Here is a 20,503-nt window from a genome sequence, read left to right as displayed (position 1 = left end):
AGTTTTTTTTTTTGTCACATCTGCGATTTTTGCCATTTCCATCATTTATTCTGTCATAAATGCATTTTTAATCTCATTAGACTTGTCATATGTGTAATTTTTGTTATTCTTCACAGCTTTGTCATTTATGTTATTGTTGTTCATTGTCAATATTTCGTTTTAACTTTACTGACGTTTTTGTTAACTTCAATTTTGTTATATTTGTTATATCTTCAATTGTATTTCGTATTATCATTTTTCTTATAAATGTTATATTTGTTGTTGTTTTTGTCATTTTTGACACTTATATTAATCTTACCTTTAGGGTCGTTTCTTTTCTTTGCCAAATTTCGTTTTTTGTGTTTATGATTTTTTTTGTTATGTTTTTTTTTATGTGCTATGGTTTTGATTTTGAACATTCTTCTCGTGCTTGTTATCTTGTTTTATTTTTTTCAAATTTTTATTACTTATATCATTTTTGTCTTTTCTGTCATTATTTCTATTGTATACATTTTTGTAAATCATCTAATTACTGCCATTTTCCATTACTATTAATATGTTACTTTTTTGTTACTTTTTTATTTCTCATAGTTGTTAAAATTATTTTTTTTCTATCACTTCTTCTAGTTTAATCCATTTTTGCAACTGTTTTTTTTTGTTTTCGACAATGTACCATTCTTTTCAGTTTTTTTATACGTCACCTTTAAGCATAGAAATATGTTTTGCTCATATTATATCTCTCATTTATTTTCAGCATATGTGGTTTTTGAATTGGTTTCCATCCATTCTTGTTGTTTTTTGTTTGAGCCTTTTTCTATTGTCGATTTTATCATCTCTGTCGTTTATGTTACATTGGCTTTATTGTAATCTCCTTTGTCATTCTTTTTAATTTTGTAATATTTGTCATATTTGTATTATTTGTCAGTGCAGTAATTTCATTTTTTCGTTCTTGTTGTTGTTTGTACCATTTTTAGCACTTTTTTCTGGGTCCTATTCATTTTGCTTAGTTTTCCATTCTGAAAATTTTTTTTTCTAACGAAGTTTTATCACATCCACCGTTTCAATCATTCTCATCATCTCTAATTTACGTCTTATTGTTTTGGCATAGTTGTGTATCTTTTAATCATGATTTGCTCTTACACTTTTGGCCCTTTTTGCCATTTATATTATTTTGTCATTTATCTTATTTTGCGAATTGTTCTTCATTGGATTTTTTCTCATCTACCATTTTTATCATTCTTCGAAATTTATATCATATCCGATATTTTGTTGTTTAAACATTTTTTTCTAATCAGTTTCCTGTTTTTTTCTTTTATGATCTCCGTAATTTTGTTTTTCATTCTTGTTATATTTTTCTAATTTCGATAAGCTCTATTTCTTCTTGTCTCTTTTGTCATTTCTGTTCTTTAATATAATTCGTTCTATATCTTTTTTTTTTTTGGTATTCGTGTCATTTTGATCATGTTTGCCATATTTATAATATCTTTTTCAAGCAGTAAATGTGGAGTTGTCGATTGAAAATGTACTAACTTGGGAAATAGGTAATTTGAAATTTACGCAAAATATAGTACAGCAGGTGGGACTCGAACCCACAACTTCCAATCTCCGGTCAGTTGCTTTTCCGATTACACCACCGCAAGTCTTATAACTCGGCCTCGCTGAATAGCTATTTTGTATCGATTGCACACTTTTCGCTCGTCATCATTTACTCAGTAGAGAGTATTGTAAATTAATCACACCCAGAGTGGGAAAATGTACTAGTACGCTACAGTATTCACACGACAGTAGCAAGATTTTTGTTATTACCTCTGTGGAATGAAACACTACGCGATAGTAGCCGCTACCGAAGTTTCATACGTTATGCTTAATCTCTTGCTTTTTGTCACGAATTCAATATAAACAACACTTCTATCGCTGACTTCGTTTTATATTGTTGTCATTGTACAGACAATCTCTGGCTCGTCTGTTATTGACTGTAGCTGTCTGTGCTATTCATTGCATTCATCACGAATTTTGTTTTCTTCATCTAAATATATCACGAATTCAAGTGGAATCAATTTACTTAGCATCGATTTTTATTTGGGTCTGAGGACGTTAGTTGAATTTTTAAGATTCATGCTTTTATTGTCCTGCTTTGCCTTAAATATGCTAAATTTAGATGGGACTTTCGCTACAGCGAACTATTTTCGAATGACTCTTCTGGTGTACACGATTGATGATATTTTTCGGCAGTACATATATAGAAATTATTTATTTTTCATCTTATTACTGTACTTAACTGTCGCATGATTGATAATTATTGTCATTCGCACAATGTGACAATCGAGATATCGAAGCGGCCGGAGATCGGTACAAAAAAGAATCGTTACCCATCCGTGTAGCCTTCTACTCACACGATTCTCTCAAATAGAGAAGCGTACAGTTGAACGCTGCTGTCGTAGTCTGCAAGAGAGGCAACAGTACTTTTCGATACGATGTTACGCAAAAATATCAACTGTTCGACACACTGATCACAACACATCATAACTAAGAAACATATTATGTTATGGGGCCATCCACATACCACGTGGACAGCTTTGGGGGGGGGGGGGTTTGGGTAGTGTCCACGGTCCATACATTTTTTTTAGAATTTATATTGGCAGTTGTCCACGGAGGGGGAGGGGGGGTCAAAATCGCTAAAATTCTGTCCACGTGGTATGTGGATGGTCCCTATGTATTTTATCATTCAAAAAATTTTGTCTCTATATATTTTTGTACTTTAGTCATTCTAGGCATTATCATCATTCGTCTGTTTTTATTTTTGTCGTTTTAATCATTGTCAATTTCGTCATTCATGCCATTTTCTTAAATAACTGCATTTTTGTTGTACCAAATGTCGTTCTAGTGACTTTTATAAATAAGATTTTTTTTTATTTCTTCCAACTTTGCCATGTTTAATATTTCTTGTTTATTTATGTCGGTTTTGTAAGTTTTTCTTATTTTGGCTTATTTTCATTTCTGTCATTGTGGACATTCGTTTCATGTTTATAATTTCTATTATTTTCATTATATTTAACTCTTATTATTCATGTAATCATTTGTGATTTCTCTCTTTGTTGCTATTTTATTCATTTTGTAAATCATCTCATTCTGGTCATTCTAGTCGTTCTTGGCATTTTTTTATATGTTTTCGTTTTATGTTTATAAAATGTGTTGCTTATGTTCTCTATGGCATTTATGTTTTTTTCGTCATCTGTGTTTTTCTTCACTTGGTTTACAATCATTCTCGTCCTTTTTTATTTTCGTTTTTACGCTGTAGTCGATTTCATCATTTCCTTTTTTTATATAACCTCATCGATTTTGCTACCTTTTATATCTTTTGTCATTCTCATTATTTTCGTAATCTCTGTCATATTTGTTTTACTTGTGTTTTTGTCATCATTTATAACATGTTCATCACTGTTTTTTTGTTCTTCTGATATTCGTTCTTATCTATTCATTTTTGTAGTTTTCTGTTCTATAAGTTTTGTAATTATCCCTATCTACCATTTATTTATTTCTGTCATCTCCATTTTCCGTTCTTTTGTTCTGGCATATACGTTACACCATTTGTGTATCTGTTTATCATTACTGTCATTGATTTTACTTTAGCGATTTTTACCTTTGTTATACTAAACAAAGGTTATAAAATCGGTCGAAAAATGCAAAATAGATCCATGATCTGGAGGGCCGAATCGTATATACCATTCGACTCAGCTCGACGAACTGAGCAATGTCTGTTCGTGTGTATGTGTGTGTGTATTCGTGTGTGTGTGTGTGTGTGTGTTTGTGTGTGTGTGTGTGTTTGCATGTTGTCTGTGTGTATGTGACGCAAAATACCAACGCACCTTTCTTAAAAAACGCAATATCCGATTTTGTTGATTTTATATGCAAATGAAAGCTGCTGTGCTCTCCCAGAATGCTACCGAGTGGATTTTTGATTAGTGGCTTAATTCTCGAAATATTGATCAAAGAGTATTTTTTACATAAGATATTTAACTTTTAAGGGGTCATATACCTTTTTAGTTTCCAAAAAACCGAAAAAAAAAATTATTGTATTATCTTCAAATACAACATCTTGAGAACATTTTCACAAATTTTCATAAAGGTCTGAGCAATAGGAAAAAAGTTAGAGCGATTTGCAGCGCGCCTCGCCACGGCCGCATAAGCTAAACTTGAAACTTTTCACGCGATTATCTCGGAATAGTGATTTCCGAAAAATGACTTTGCCGTGATCCGGATTGCGGGAAAACTACTGAACCGATTTCCTTCATCTTTTTTTTTTAATTTTCGTTATTAAATTCACCGGTCCTTGAACGATCGCTTTTCGAAACATACAGTTACATTTTGCCGCAAAAATAATTTTTAATGAAATTTTTAGCGCTCAAAACGTGCATTTTTTGGGAAAAACATTCCCATTTGCACTGAAAACAAAATACTCATAAAAGCGATCGTTCAATGACCCGGCACACTTCTAAACTAATGAAATAATATGAGTTTTTTGATTTCGATTGACCCGCTGAGTCTCTATCAGGATCACCGCAAGCCTCTGCAAAAAAAAGCGTTTCGGAGAAACGGCCATTACTCCAGTAATAATTGGTATATCTCAAAATCAAACGTATTTTTTTGTTGTTGATTAACTGTACTTTCAGAAAAATACCCCTTTGATGCAATGAAAATAGTGCTATGCACTTAAAAATAGATTCAAACTTCCCTCATTTTTCTCGACCAAAAAGGTATATAACCCCTTAAGGCAAAATGAATGGCATGGAGAGCAAGGTGTGTTACACCTATCGACTCAGATCGACGAACTGAACAATTTCTGTATGTATGTGTATGTGTGCCTGTATGTATGTATGTGTAAATATGTTGTTTATATGTATAGTATATAAAAATCGAAACAAAAAATTACAAGATAAGCGCTCATTTTACAGAACGCATATTCCGATTTTAATGTTCGCATGCTCAAATGAACGCCCTAGAGCTCTTTAAAAATGATACTAAGTGTAGCTTGAACAGTAAAAATTTGACCGAAGTATATTTCAGACATGAGATATTTTACTTTTTGGATAATTCATCTCTCTCTCCCTGCTCTCTCTTCTTCTCTATCCCTCTATGTCTTTTTTTTTCGTATCACTATTTATTTCTCAAAAGAAAACAACAATCTTCGACAACTTTGCATATTTTTTACACTCTTCGTAGTGCTTCTTTATTGGTGTAAAAAAATTACCCTTTAGCTTTTTCATAAAAATTTGAATTAGATTTTGGAGGAAACCGCAATGGTCACTTAGCACCTTTTCTGCCTTGCGAAGCTTTCGTCCTCACTTTCTTTAAAATATATATATTAAATTGTACGTTAAACCCAGATTTAAGAATAAGAATCTTCTACAGCTACAGCCAAACATTGTAGCAAAATCTGATCTCACAGTGTTCAAATGTAACACAATTGCCGATGCAGATATTTTGAAAAGCTTTACCAAAGTGTACAGACCTATTTACGTACGAATATGTTAGTGCCACCCGTTTGCAATGTTACATTTTGAGCAGCTGGAAAACTTCTTAGTTGAACACTTATTCTAAATTTTAAATTCAGTTCTGAATATACTTTTTACTCGTGACCAGGAATCTACAATTGATGGTAAACGTAATTGGCAAAATTGGCTATACACGTTTACTAGTGTGCGCAGGTGAAAAGTTACTTACCTCTATGATATGATACACTATTCTCATGTAAGATATAAATATTCCTTTCTAATTTAGGACTAAATGCAAACAGAGTATCCATGTTATTCCGCTTCTCGTTATCGCAGCAAGTTTTATGAAGTCTTCATTTCGAATTTTATCATACAGCCTAGACCTTCGAAAGGAATAATGTTCTCGACTACACTCTGAAAATCCAAACTTAACAAATGTCGTACAGAACCTTCATTTTCAGATAATGCATTTGAGATAGAACTAAATTGACAACTTTCATGAATAGTTTTTTTTCTGTATAATTCTGAACTATAATTTTTCGAAAACAGGTTTTTAGAAATTTGCTTCAATTCGTTAAAAATATAAGATGCTGATTCATAAATCTAGGTCCTGCAATCTCTAAAAATAAAGCGAAAGTGATATTCAAACCTTGTTTATGGGGATTTGAAAAAACTGCATTTAACTAACATACATATTTGCTGTTCTAGTATTAAATCAGTATCATTGTTATCTATTACTGTTTCTTCACGTTCGATTATTTTAAGAAAAAATAAACTATCCTTTAAATTCTTTTTATTCTTTATTGAAATTGGACTTACGTTGGTATACGATTTGTGGTTTACTGGTCTAATAAGTATAAAGTAATACGTAGTTAGTATAACAAAGGTTTCTGCACCACTAGTTTGGATTAATTCAGGTTTTTTTTTCTAAATTTAAATTTTGTTTCTTCTTTTTATATTTTTTCAATTATTTTCTCTTGTAAATTTGCCTCTTTGATTAATTTTGCCATATTATTTAAATTTTGTTAGTTCTTCTGTAATTTTTGTCTCGTCTGAAACTGTTGTTTAAAATGTCACTATTGTCAATTTTGTTATTTTTATCATTTTCTGTGTTTTCCGTTGGTATATCTGTGGATTTTTTTGTAAATTCAATTTTTTTTCTGTTGTGTTATATCTGTCATTCCCATATTATTTTAAATCAGTTCAATTATTATCATATCTGTTGTATTTCTTATTTCGCTATTTAGTTTTGTTTTTTTTTTTATTTGAAAATTTGGCGATTCTATAATTTCTATCAATTTTCCAATTTTTGTTAGCTTTGTCACTCTTTACAATTTTTGTCGCCTATGTGGTATATGTCATTTCATTTGGGTTTTCAGAATTGTTATGTATTGTGTTATTTTTACTATTCTTGTTGGTTTTATCATATATGTTATTGTTGCTTATTGTCTCGAGGCATGTTAGTTCGGAAAATTTCATTCTTTTTGTCGTTTTTATCATTGGCGATTTCGTCGTTATCTTCAGTTAGCTATATTTTTTATGTCGTCTCTTAATATTAATCAAAATGCCTTTTTCATCTGTTACATTTATGTTCATCATGCTATCTGTGTTTTTTTCAACATAACTGTCATTCAGTATTGGTATTATTGATGTATCTAACATTATGTTTTGCTCTTGTAATTATTGTGAATTTCATTTTTCGTTTTTGCAATCTCACTCACGTGTCTTATCAGTCAATATTGTAATTTTTCCAATTCCCATATATTTTGTCAAATTTATTAGAGTTATCATCACTGCCGTATTTGTAGTTTAATTTTTTTTTGTTTTTCTTATCCTTAATTTTAACCACGTTTATATATAAGTTTTCATTTCTTACATATATGTCAACTTTTTCGTCTTGATTTTTTTCATCTAACTCGTTTTTGTTATTTTCGTCTAGCGGGTTATTTTTCCGGTTATAATTTTTGTCTCTTTTGAAATGTCGTTTTTATTGGTTTTTCATTCGTGGAATATATACCATTTGTGTTTTTTTATTATGCTTCCCCTCGTTCGTTATCGTTACTCTTGCTTTTTTTGTGTTATATCTTACATTTTATTCTTCCTAATCATGTTTATCATTTGGGGTAGCATTTTGCCTTTCGTGTCGTTTTGTAGTTGTTTTTGTTTTTTTTCATTTTTCTCTACTCATCTATTGGGGTCACATTTGAAGTCAAATTTTATGTCAGGTTTAAGTCAGAGTTTGGTCAAATTTGGGGTCAGATTTAGAACCAGGTTTAAGGTCAGATTTTGGTCAGTTTAGTTTAGATTTGGGTCCGATTATGACCAGATTTGGGTTAGATTTGGATCCGGTTTGGGTTGGATTTGGGTCAAAATTGGGGTCAGATTTAGGGTCACATTTGAGGTCACATTCGGGGTCAGATTTGGAGTATGATTTGGGTCAAATTTGGGTCAAAATCCGGAATAACTTTGGGTCAGATTTTGACCCAAATTTGATTAAGATTTGGGGTCAGATTTGGGGTCACATTGGGGGTCACATCTGGGATCGAATTTGGGGTCAGGTTTCGAATCCTATTGGGGGTCAGACTTGGGATAAATTTAGGTCAGATTTGGGATAAGGTTTGGGTTAAATCTGATTTAGATTTGGGCTCAAATTTGGGTCAAATTCTACCATTTTTGTGATATTGGGTGTTGTCGTTTTCGGATGTTTGTTGTATTTTACATTCTAGTCATTTCTTCAAAAGTTTTTTCATGCTTATCTCTCTTGTCATTTTCGTATTATTTTTGTTTTATTTGTATTTCCTTTTTTCTCTTTTCTTGTCTTTTTACTTCTGTGAAAGTCTCTTTTTTCATTCCAGTCTCTCATTTATCACTCTGTTGATAAATGAGGACTGGAATTATCCTGTTCTCCTATTCATTATTCCTGTTATTTTATCATTTTTCCGTACTATCACTTTCGTCATTTCTCTCATATTTATCTTTTATGTCATACATGCCATTCTTATCAGTTTGCTCTCTCAGATTTATTATCTCTGTCATTCTTCACAGTTTCATTATTTTTCGCATATCTCCTATGTTTCCAAAAGTTCCTTTTTTACACACAAAGCACCCACTTTTCCTTAAAATATTTCCCTTCCGAGAAAACCCTCGAGCGGTCATTGTGTACACGTAAATTACCAATTTAATTCCATTCACTGATTTTCAATTTCCCCCTATAACGGCAATTTCCGGGAACGTGTGCCAGCTGACGGCAAACCACATCCAACGTTCTAGAGCTTTTCCCTTTATTCTGGAGCGACCAAAATACTGCCAAAATAAATAGGCAGAATGAGCGGCGCTAGGGCTTTGAGCCAACACGATTATCGGAAGCGCATGGCTAGCTAATCTTCCGTGTGGTTGCCCCGGGCATGACTCCTCCTGTCTCCCTCGTCAGCTGCTGGCCGATCCAGTGCCATACCGATGGCCTTCCGGTTGCAAAGATACACCGAGACGGATAAATTAATATGATTGTTCAGTTTGAAGCTCCGTCGATGGGAACAGGATGCGTTATATTAATTGAATTTATTATCTGCCCCCGGAGAACATAATGAACGTCAACGTCAACAACGACATCACAGACTTCTACAACGTTGTGGATGGCAGTGTGGTGGAGAAAAAAGCTGCAGCTCAACTAGTAGACGACAATGCCCGGCCCCGATGACGATGGACGGAATATCCTTTGTGTTCGCGCGGTGATACATTGAATCAAAGTTATTATAATCCGTTCCATGCATGTTGACTAACAAAAGATATACGGTGGAATATTACGGTCTGGCTGGGGTATAGGGGAGGTAGAAGATTCGGTGCTGTGACTCGGCTCCCGGAGGTGGAACCTTTTATTATTATTATAACTATTATTGTTACAGTGCGGTGGCATCAATGGCACCTTTCACGTCGCCGGTAGATGTTAGCTTTGCCCCGGCGAACGACGACGAGTGGAATATATTTTGAATAAAGGAGAATCCTCGCCGGAATTCTGCTCAACAGCCAGTAGTGATGATGGTTCAAGTCGTAACTCACTGTTCTTGTTGACAGCCATTGGTTCCATCCTGTAATGGAAGTGGTGATGTTAACAACTTCCGTTTGTAGCTTGTGCGAATGTTTTGCGCTCTTTTGCTGGTAAGAGTAAACTATCAAGTCAAGTTTTTTTGATGATCTACAAGAAACGATGAACCGATCTGCACCACTGGCCGGGATGGATGGATATGTTCCATCGAATATGTATGTGGCAATAAAATGCAGGCAATATATGGCTTGTGCCAATATGGCAAACAAACAGGTCACTGTGCGAGTGAGTGAACATTTCTAGCGTACGAACAATTTTTTTTTTTGCCTGGGGGTCAAAACAAGCTGGAGAGAGCGAATAAATTTTTAAAACGATTTATGACCCCATTTGCCCCGACATTGATTGCAGCCTCGTTGCTGGCCGGTACCACCTATTGGACAGACAGTTGGTGATTAAAGAGTTACACAGTTTCGTCCTCCAAACCGTGGGACGAATTAAGGTGTGCAAATAAATTTAAACTCATAATGACTGCAAAAATGAGTCTAACTATTGTAGTAACATTCCCGGAACGTGTATCAAGTTTGACTTGGCTGCCAAATGGAAATATTATGGAAAGCCTTGCGTGCGTGCCAATAACATAATGGCGCAATAACATCACCACGGACTAGTTGCGATCGATTTTGAAACGGCAGCTGCTCTAAAGTTCCATAATGTAAGAATTACCGCATTCCGATAATTTATGGTTCCGAAAAAATCCGCTTCGCATCGAGGATTTACGCTCGTATCGGCGGCTGTTGGCCCCCGGCAGAGTCTAACCGAAAGAGGACATTATTTTTATTCCATAAAGCACGTTTTATTACCGTTGAAGGAAGCAGTTTCGAACGAAAATCTTCATAGAAGCACGATTAGCTGCGGGAAGGAGCGCGCCACAAAATGCTTCACCCTGTCGAGTGAGGCTAGTGGCTGATTAATGGATTACAGTTGTGGAAAAGTCACCGACACTGGTCGAGTAAAATACGTTCGCTAGAAGTACAGAGTTGGCAAAATACCACATAATTAACGGGTCACCGGGCGCAATATATACTATAATTAGACGACGCGGTTGGAAAAATATTTTCCGTCAATACCAGCGGTTTCTGCTCCACAATAATTGGTGAGCGATTTTTTGCTTTTCTGTTTATGCTATTATTCGTTCCGGGTAATTACCGAGTTTACCGAGTGGTTTTTGTACATTGCCTGACACGTGCCAATGGGATCAGTGTGGAGCAAGGTGGTGTCATTGCCGTGCGCAGGAATTTTACTTTGAAGGGAACATTCCAAAGTAATTGTGAATTAGTAATTTAAAATAAATTTTTAGTCAATTAATTTGTGTGGCCAATCACAAATGGCGATTTTTTATACAATGAAGGATAGTTGATAATTTGTTGAAAAAAAATTTTTAAATTTAGGCTTGAGGCAAGAAGCTTTAGGGTTATGAGAAAAAATGCTCAATTTAGTTTCAGAGGCATTGGGAGAAATCTGACAATTTTTCAAGTGAAAAACGTCTTAATTCCAAAGCGTTATTTTTTACATTTATTCGGACTTGTAACAGCTGTATCTAGCAGAAAAGTTCGGGCTTCGAGTTTCCAACAAAAGAAACAAAATTGCTCTGAGTGGTATAAATTGAGATTCATAAGAGAATATCCAAGAATCCTCAAAGTTGACTCTATTTTTTTCTCTGGATTTCAAAATGTTAACTTCCGATGATTCACGGTGATCAAATTTTGGTGTTTTTTATGTTCGGCGTTTGAATATTTTAATTTCAAGTAAAATGTATCGATTTTGTCGACTGTTCATACAGCTGTAGTTTTGTAGCTTTTTGAATTGCTCTTGTGTTAACCAACTGAGAATTTTGTTGAGGACATTCCAATAAAGTTTCACTTTACTTGTCCTCGCTTGCGGAATACAGCTGAATCTTTCATAAATTTTTACAAAGCTCTACCGTTCGCTTGAATATACATAATACAATTACATAACTGGTGATTGGTTACCTTCACACTCGTTCATATAATCCTCTTGAACCCCCAAACCCACTTCACGGAGCACACGGCTATGATATTAGTATTCCAACATTCACTGAGTTTATTTTATGAATCACAGATTATTATGCGGCAGACAAAATAGTAAAAAAAGTCAGATTGTTTCGAAAAACCAACAGATTCTAGCAATTTGAATAGCAATACGATGGTTACAAAACAGCAAATAGTCATCGGCATTACGTTTTTCTCGTCTAAAATAATAATAATAAAAAAGTTTTACGACAACGATTACGCCCGACTGAAATGGTCCGGCGTCTTACTACCCACTTTTGTGTCCCCCCTCAATTTTCAAAGTGGATTCCCGCAACATGTGGTTTGATGGGTTTATTATTTTTGTCACCGGTTCGTTCGACAGGTGCAAACGAGCGGCAGTGACAGTTCGACAGACCGGGAGCTGCTTGTTTCCGCGAGCTTTCCCGAAATGAACGTTATCGTTTTTGCCGCTGTCGGGCGTCGTCATCGTCGATGTCAACGTCGCGTCGGTCCCGCGTCAGTACTTGCCGGAAGAGGCTGTGTATGCTCATGAAAAGTCCTTACCACGGTTTGCGACGGTGAAAAACAGAAACCGCTGCGCTACACTCTGTTGTCATCGTCATCGTTGTCGATTGGATGTCACTCGTTTGCCAAGGTTCGTTTCATGTCTTAAGGGTTTTTTATTCGTTGATGCTCTCCTCCGATCGCGTTTTGACACTATTCACACTCTCGTTATGCTGGCGTTCGTGTTAAACTTGATAGCAGCTGTTTGCTAGGTGCATGTTGTCTATCGTTTTCGTGCTTTGAATTGAAACAAATCATGACAGGCAGGGATCGGCGATGCAATTACTCTGATAGAATCTCGCCTGTTGATTATCCCGACTGGTTCATTTCGAGGATTATTTGGTGGGTACTTTCCATAATGTGGTTTTTGTTAGTTTTCATAGCACACGAAAACAATAAAAAATAAATCCTGGAATTAAACTAAAAAAAAAACCGTCGGGGTTTGATAATTGAATTAAGTTGCTGCAACCGTGACAAACTCGGTTTAAAGTTCTTTCTCTCTGAACTAGGGGAACTGTTCAATCATTCATCTCAGTCCATATATTCATCTCATACAACATGAAAACACAATTGAAAACAGGAAAAAACGCATATTCTCTAACTAAACCAATCTGCTAATTCATTGAATGGATTCTTCTTAGTTCACTTTAGATTTCTCATAAAGTATAATTCTCAAAAACTCGCTTAAAAGCTCTAAATTTGATATTATAGTCGGACATCTGCACCCTAAAACTCGTTTATTTCAATCACCCACCTCAGAAAATAAAATCCGTGCATTGTTCTATACGGCTACAACGCGATTCGTTCAGCAGCCAGCAAAAAAATTTTTCATCACTAGCGGACCACTTTTTATTTCAATCACTAAACAAAATCACTCACTACACTAAGAATACTTTAAACTTTGAAATGTTCACCTCAAATTTTCAAAAACAAGCTTGAATTAGCAAAATTATATGAGATGAATTTCTACAAATCCTAAATTTCAAATGTATGTATTTCCATCTGTTTTCACTGCGTTGAAGAAAATCAAAAGTTGTAAAATCAGTTTCTATTACTACGAAAAAATCATACTGAAAATGTTAAATTTTTCCGACATAATTGACATAAATCGATAGCATTGCAGTGGTTACCTAGGTTACCAATTTTGGCGCGTAAACAACTACAGCGGATATCTAGGTAACCTACTACGACGAGCTGCGGTTATGTTCATTCATGATGATGTGATTCATTCATGATTAACAGTGTGACGAATATGGGGGCGTCGTGAGGTGAATTAATGAGCAGTGATTCAAGTTTTAAGATGGATATGGAAGCTTTGTGAAAAAGGATAAATATAGCTGGGTTTACTAAATGTACAATGCTGGGCGATTCCATAAGAGCACGTAAGCGGTTTTTGTTTATTTGTTCAATGATTTCGTGAAAATTTGGTATTTAGTCCGTGCATTCTTTGTGAATATCGGCTTAATGAAATGAATAATGGAACAGTATCAGAAATCCCTAGAGTTCTTCAAATTAAAAAGCAATCTAAAATTAAAAAAAAAAGAATATCAAAGGTGTTGAAAAAAATTGTAGAGGTTGTGTATGAGACACGACTGTAAAATTAACGAAGAATTACGACAGCCTGTCATATGTCAATGACTTTTAATGCATTTGATCAGGGAATGCACTCGATTTAAGTTTGTCTAAAGCAGAAAATTTCTCTAATAATTCTCTGTCAATCTTTCTCCTCTAAATTTTTGGTAATCCTGAGAGGAAACGTTTTTTCTAAATTGATACGGAGTCATTCGACAATAATGTTGAAGATTGCTTAAGTTTTTTGCTTTTTTGCAGGTCAATAATTTCAATCCAACAATAATGAAGTAACTCTCTGCAAATAATGTAGTGGCCCTGAAAGGAATAAAAATAATTATTTCGGCAGCCATTTGGCCACTTTGAGCTGTTTTCTAGAAACCGGAAGTCACCCTCATGAATTTAGTAATAGCGGCTGAAGTTCATTTCCGGTCTCTGGACATCATCTCGATTCCGGAAATATCCATATTGGATGGTATTTTTTCCTTGTTTTCGGCTCTGATTGGTCGAAATATAAGTTCAAAACAAGGCTTTACATTTTTCAATAGTACAATAGTTAGTATCACGAAATCACAGTTTTCCGCTTTCTGGTAGACGCATAGCTAATTTTCAAATCAATCGCTGCGAGAATGAAAGAAATCCATTGAAAACTGGCAGAATTATAAAAATTTGTAGTTGGACCATTTTCGTGACGCTTTCAATGTTCAGAGGGAGGGTGTAACTCTCGGATTGTTATCGGAAGACGTAATTATACGTCAACATATGTTTCTGAAAAAGATATTAAATTAATCTGAGCTGTGATGAATAAAAGGTGCGTAAACAAGTAAAGTTGGATAAAATAAATAAAACAGAGTCACGATGTTCCCACAGACCGTTATTATAAAAAAATGCACCAAAGAATCTGAGTACACTAAAGTTGCTTTTTACGCGGGGGATACGTGCCGCGTAAAAAACCGCGTAGATTCCGGAATCCGCGTAAAAAAAACATCGTTAATTTTGCATTCCGAGTGAAGGGAAACCGAAATCCAGGCAAAAAAAATACCGCGTAAATTCCGGAATCCGCGTAAAAAAAAAACCGCGTAAATTCCGGAATCCGCGTGAAAGAAACGCGAAATTTCCGGAATCCGCGTAAAAAGCTGCGTAAAAAAACCCGCGTAAAAAAACCGCGTAAAAAGCTACCTTAGTGTACACCATTTGACTCCTTATGACGCACAGAGGAGTAACTCGAGTGAAAACCTGGCCAATAATATTTTCGCTGCTGTTTAGCAATATTTTGGGAAATATTTAAGTGAGAAGTGGAAGTGGCTGGTCAAAGAGTAACTCTAAATATCACATACACAACTTAATGTTTACATTTACATAGCCTATGTGTCTTCATTAATGTTAGTGAACAGATGAAGTAATACGCTCGTATAATTTGTGTTCGCAAAACGAGCAGCGAAACAAATCGAAGCATTTACAAGAAAAATGATGAAGCAAAATATCTTCATTTTGAATTTTTGATTTGATGCTCACAGATTATATGATGCCTCGTGGAACTTACGCAGGTTGAAAAAAAACCTTTTGTGTTATTTATCCGGATTATTGATTCTGTGTATCAAGTTAATGTTAAGTTAACTTAAATTAGTTGAAATTCATTCACTTGACTAATCTTATTTAATCTTTGTTGAGCTGAAACTCTCTTTTAAACATGAGGCAGGGATCCATCACGTTTTTTTCTCATTTCTCATGTACGCGTGAACACTTAACGTCAAAATTTGTCATGAACAACATTTTTCAAACGTGTCGCAAATGTCAATCCGGACGTTACCGGATGAAATATTTGCAAGGATATGTTCGTAATGTTATGAACTTCCATTCCCCCGAAGATTATATGATCGGATTCCGCGAGATTTGATGACTTTTTTAATATTGAAAACGCTCGAAAATACGTAAAAATCACTAATTTCGAAAACTTCTTAAGAGTAGCTATAATTTTTAATTTTCTATAACTTTTAAATTTCTATCAGCCGGTTTATTAGCATTGAACATAAAGAACTAGTTTGCTGCAAAATATTGATCAATTGTCATTTTTTTGACGCCTGGCACAAGGGCTGTCATTCGCACACTCATTGCGCTCAGTGTGTTAATTTTACGTCAAGGCCCAACGAGAACGGTATCTACACATTTTGACAACCAACAGGCACAAAGAGAGAGAGCGAAAACGAAATGACTATATGAAAGATATCACCAAGTGAGAAATATTTCAAGAGAGGGAGAACGGAACAACACTTTGTGTTGCTTTTTGTGACATATTGCGTGAGAACAAAGAGCTGCAGTTTTAGCAGTTTGCGTTGCGTTGCAGGTAGAAAAAATAGCAGAGAGAAGGAACCAAGAAAGGACCATATATTGAGAATTCATTCAAACACGATGCTCAATGGCGTGGACGTGTTTCTTAGGACATATTACACACGTCCAGACATATTTCTATCCCGGTCTTCATATACAATCGCTACATGCATTTACTACTGATACCGTTCATTAGGGTGGTAATGACTTGCATGGAAAGAAACTGTCCTTCGTCGCATTTAGAAGTTCGCTCAATCGAAAAGTGGAACTTTAACCGATCGATTTTTTTATTTCTGGTTTTTGGATAACACCAGATCTCGATGTTTCATGCATTTTTAAGACATTTGGCGTCAGAATTTTTTGATATTCAGAAATTTATGAACTACCTGTGCATTTTTTCATTGGTCACAAAATAATGCTTCCGTGTTCCCGAAGTCAGATTAAGCTGAAGTTTAGTATGGGAACTTTTTTCGAAGACGAAACTATTGAGCCCTACTTCTAAACAAAATTAGAAAAGTCGATTTCTATTGCCACCCTACTGTTCATGTACGATACGAATTGCGGCTATTTTCGGGAAGAAACCATTTTTAGTTTTGAAACAAACCCATTGAGCAGCACTGAAAATAAACTCCTAAATTGCTGCAGAAAAACTGCCGAAGAAATCCACTGACGAAGACGTTCGATAACCTGTAATCGTTCGTTTGTCAAATTCGATAATCATTACCCCAAGCAACACACAAAGTAAAGGCCCAAACACAATGGATACGTTTGCGTTGCGTTGACGTTAATTTGACAGAAAATGTATGGGCTAGCTGTCAAATTGACGCAAACGCAGCCGCAACGTACCCATTGTGTTTAGGCCTTAAGACACAATGTGTGGTGTCGCACATTTCGGCGAATGCACAAAGTGTACTCAGTCGCATTTTTTCGGTGCGAAAGAAACACAAAAAAAAACGAATGGGGAGAAGAGAACACAAACGAAATATCGGGAGTGGCACGCACGGTTTGATGGCAAATGTGTTGTGTACAAATTTGTGTGGTTCTGTCTGCACTGAGGTGAATTCCAGCCCTGCCTGGCACAACTTGTTACTTTAAATGGTTCGATTCCCAAAAAAATGCTTGAAAATTTGTCAATGTTTACAGCGCTCCCAGCATATAATAATACCGTTTAACGTTAATCGAGTGATGGCATTTTATGAAGCATTTATTTAAGGTGCAGAAAAAAATATAGCGACACCAAAAAGCGACAAAAAACTTTTTTCTTATTTTGGCCAGCTTTTTGTTTTAGGTACTCCTCTGTGGGACGTCCAGAATCTCTGGTCCAAATTCCAAAATCATCGTACGGTACACTTTTGAGGAATGCACTTTTGAAGGTCGTAAAGTACCAAAAAGTGATATAAAAACGACGAAATACTTGTTGTAAAGCACGTTTTTCAATCACTATTTTATCTACTTCCAAATACGAAGAACTTCCAAAATAGTTTCTACACATTCTAAGTGAGCAATTCTCACTGAAACCGTCCCACTGATGACATGAGGTCTTTCAAAAACGATATTTTTATGTCTAAATGATTGAAAGTAGCGAAAAAATGAGAAATCACTTTGGTTAGTTCATATTGATGGACCCCTCGGGCACAAATCGGTTAAACGGTTTCTACAAAAATTGATTTTTGAGCAATTCTTGACCTTTTTATTGATTCATTTCTCTTGAATTTGTCATTTAACCCCCTGCAACCAACACATCGTTTTCAAGAGGAATGATATGTAGAGCTTTCATTTGAAAGAGAAAAAAATTGGCCGCCATCTTGGATCTCGCCACCATTTTGAGTTTCATCAGAAAAATGTGTTTTCGAGCAAGTTCGCAACCACTGATTTTGAATTTGACACCACCTCTCCAATGGCTGAGAAAAAATGCTTTAAGATACATTCAAAACATTAGGTGAGCATTGAGTTCACCTCTCCATTCTGGTCACTTTTCAAAATCGAGCCTCAAACAGTACAACGTATGACGTCCGACCAATATCAAATTATGCTGAGCCTGTGGTGTGTGTCTGTGTGTAGTGTATATTAGGGGCCATCCATGTTCCACGTGAACAGATTTTTAAGGATTTTGTTGAAAAATCTTGAAGTAAACGCTGTATCAACTGCCAATGCTTTAAACGATTAATTGGATCTGTTTGCAAAGGGTAATCAGGAAGAGCTTGCAACAAAGAGCCGGTTAAAAAATGAGACGGGGTAAGCGGTTCCAGGTCGTTTGGATCGTCTGAAATGGGTGTGATCGGTCGTGAATTCAAGCACCCTTCCACTTGAACCAGTAGTGTGCTCATATCCTCTGGTGACGTAGTATGATTCCCGATGACTCGTACCAAGTGATACTTTGCGGACCGAACAGCTGCCTCCCATAGTCCTCCAAAGTGGGGCCCGCTGGGTGGGCTGAAATGCCAGTGAATACCTTCATCAGCACATGCCTTGGTTACACCTTCACCATGCCTTTTATCTGTCAGTAATCGTCGTAATTCCTGTAGCTTATTCCGAGCCCCTACGAAATTAGTTCCGTTGTCGGAATATATATCGGATGGTCGCCCCCTTCTGGCGGTAAACGTGCAAAAATCGATCGGTTGACAAATCTCCCACGAGCTCCAAATGAACGGCCTTTGTGCAAAGGCACAGGAATATAGCTGCATAAGTTTTTATAGCAGCTCGACGTGGTACTGGCCGTACATGTATAGGCCCGAAATAATCTACTCCGGTTCGTGAAAAGGGTCGGGAAATAGTTGTGCGAGCAGGGGGTAGATCACCCATTTGTTGTTGTGCTGGAGTAGGCTTCGATCGAAAGCATTTATAACATTTATGCACTATTTGTTAAGCGAGATTTCGCCCTCCAAGTGGCCAGAAGCGCAGCCTTACCACACTAAGCAGCAGCTGCGGCCCAGCAGTAGTAAGATGAGTCGAGTTAAATGGTGACGAGCTGGAAGAACAATTGGGTGTTCAACATTTTCTGGTTCCATAGAGTGAATCAGCCGCCCACCAATCCTAAGTAATTTGTCATTTTCAGATATAAACGGCTTGAACCATCGCAATGGCGATCTATTTGAGACTGTTTCACCCTTCATTAGTGCCTTGTAATCCTCCGCGAATGCCTGCTGTTGAACGCGTTGAATTATCCTGCATTCAGCTGTCCTCAGCTCGTTTGTCGTAAGCCAACCAGTTCGCTTCACCTTGTTTGAACCACGAAATAAATCTATAAATCGTAGGCACAGCGCCGTTTGCCGAATCAAATTAGTGTAAGAAGAGAATCGACTAATATACCAATCGTTAAAATCGTTTGCTACCGATGTAATCAGCGCAGTCACACCACGCTTCCACTCCTCCTCGATTTCACCACACGGTGTTAGTTCCAAGGAATTTGGCCATTCGTTCGAATCTTGCTGCAGCCAGTTTGGTCCATGCCTCCAAAAATTGTTATCGATAAGTTCCTCTGGATAGACTTCTCTCGAAATCAAATCTGCCGGATTGTGAATTCCTGGTACGTGTCGCCATTCACACCCTTCGGTTAATGATTGTATGGTAGCTACTCTGTTGACGACGAAAGCGGTCCAGGTGCTTGGAGGTGACTACAGCCAACACAACACGCACGTAGAGTCGGCCCAAAAGTGAGAGCTCACCATTAATCCGGTTGCCTTCTGGATCTGTCTAAAGAGAAGCGCAGCTAATCGAGCCCTGCACAGCTCTAATCTAGGGATTGTCACGTACTTTAGGGAAGCAACCTTCGACTTTGCCGGAAATAGTTGAACCATTACTCGCCCCTCCTTGTTTTGACTCCGAATATATAAACATGCCCCATACGCCTTCTGTGAGGCGTCTGAGAAACAATGTATTTCAACAGCTACAGCTTCTGCGATTATAACGCATCGATTACCATGAATTTGATTTAGTAGGGGTAGCTGCTGATGGTATTTTCTCCATGCCTCCATGCCTCACCGAGCCTCTGTTCATCCTTATCCTTCAGGGTCAATGACAGCTGCATAAACAATTTCGCCATCGTAATTGTTGCTCCCAGCAGCCCAAGCGGATCGAAAAGTGTCGCTATAATTGAAAGTAATTGCCGTCTTGATAGTGTTGTTACATCGCTTAAGGGTGGAATATTGAACCCAAAGCCGAAGACATCCTTTCCCGGGTGCCATATCAACCCTAGAGTCTTTATGACTGGATCTTGATCCAACGTAACTCCGTCTAAAACCTCTGCCGAATTCGATGCCCATTTCCTCAAATGAAATCCGCCGCTTTCCATCAACGCTTCAAGCTGCATTCTCAGGTTGGTTGCCTCTGTTACATTGTCCGAACCCGTTAGCACGTCATCCATGTATGTATCCATTGCGATTGCCCTTGCCGCGAGTGGATAGTGTTCCTCCTCATCCATTGCCAACTGTTTGAGCGTTCTTGTAGCCAGAAATGGAGCCGGTTTGGTGCCGTAGGTC

At 36.6% G+C, this 20,503-nt stretch overlaps 1 protein-coding gene across 7 annotated transcripts in view; it reads left to right on the top strand.

The window, feature by feature from the left end:
- Positions 1 to 20,503, top strand: part of LOC129732671 (dipeptidase 1) — a 649,785-nt gene that overhangs the window by 355,866 nt on the left and 273,416 nt on the right. The window lies entirely within an intron of this gene.

The sequence above is a fragment of the Wyeomyia smithii genome, chromosome 3, assembly GCF_029784165.1.
Source record: "Wyeomyia smithii strain HCP4-BCI-WySm-NY-G18 chromosome 3, ASM2978416v1, whole genome shotgun sequence".
Classification (NCBI taxonomy): domain Eukaryota; kingdom Metazoa; phylum Arthropoda; class Insecta; order Diptera; family Culicidae; genus Wyeomyia; species Wyeomyia smithii.
This window is presented reverse-complemented; position numbering and strand designations above follow the sequence as displayed.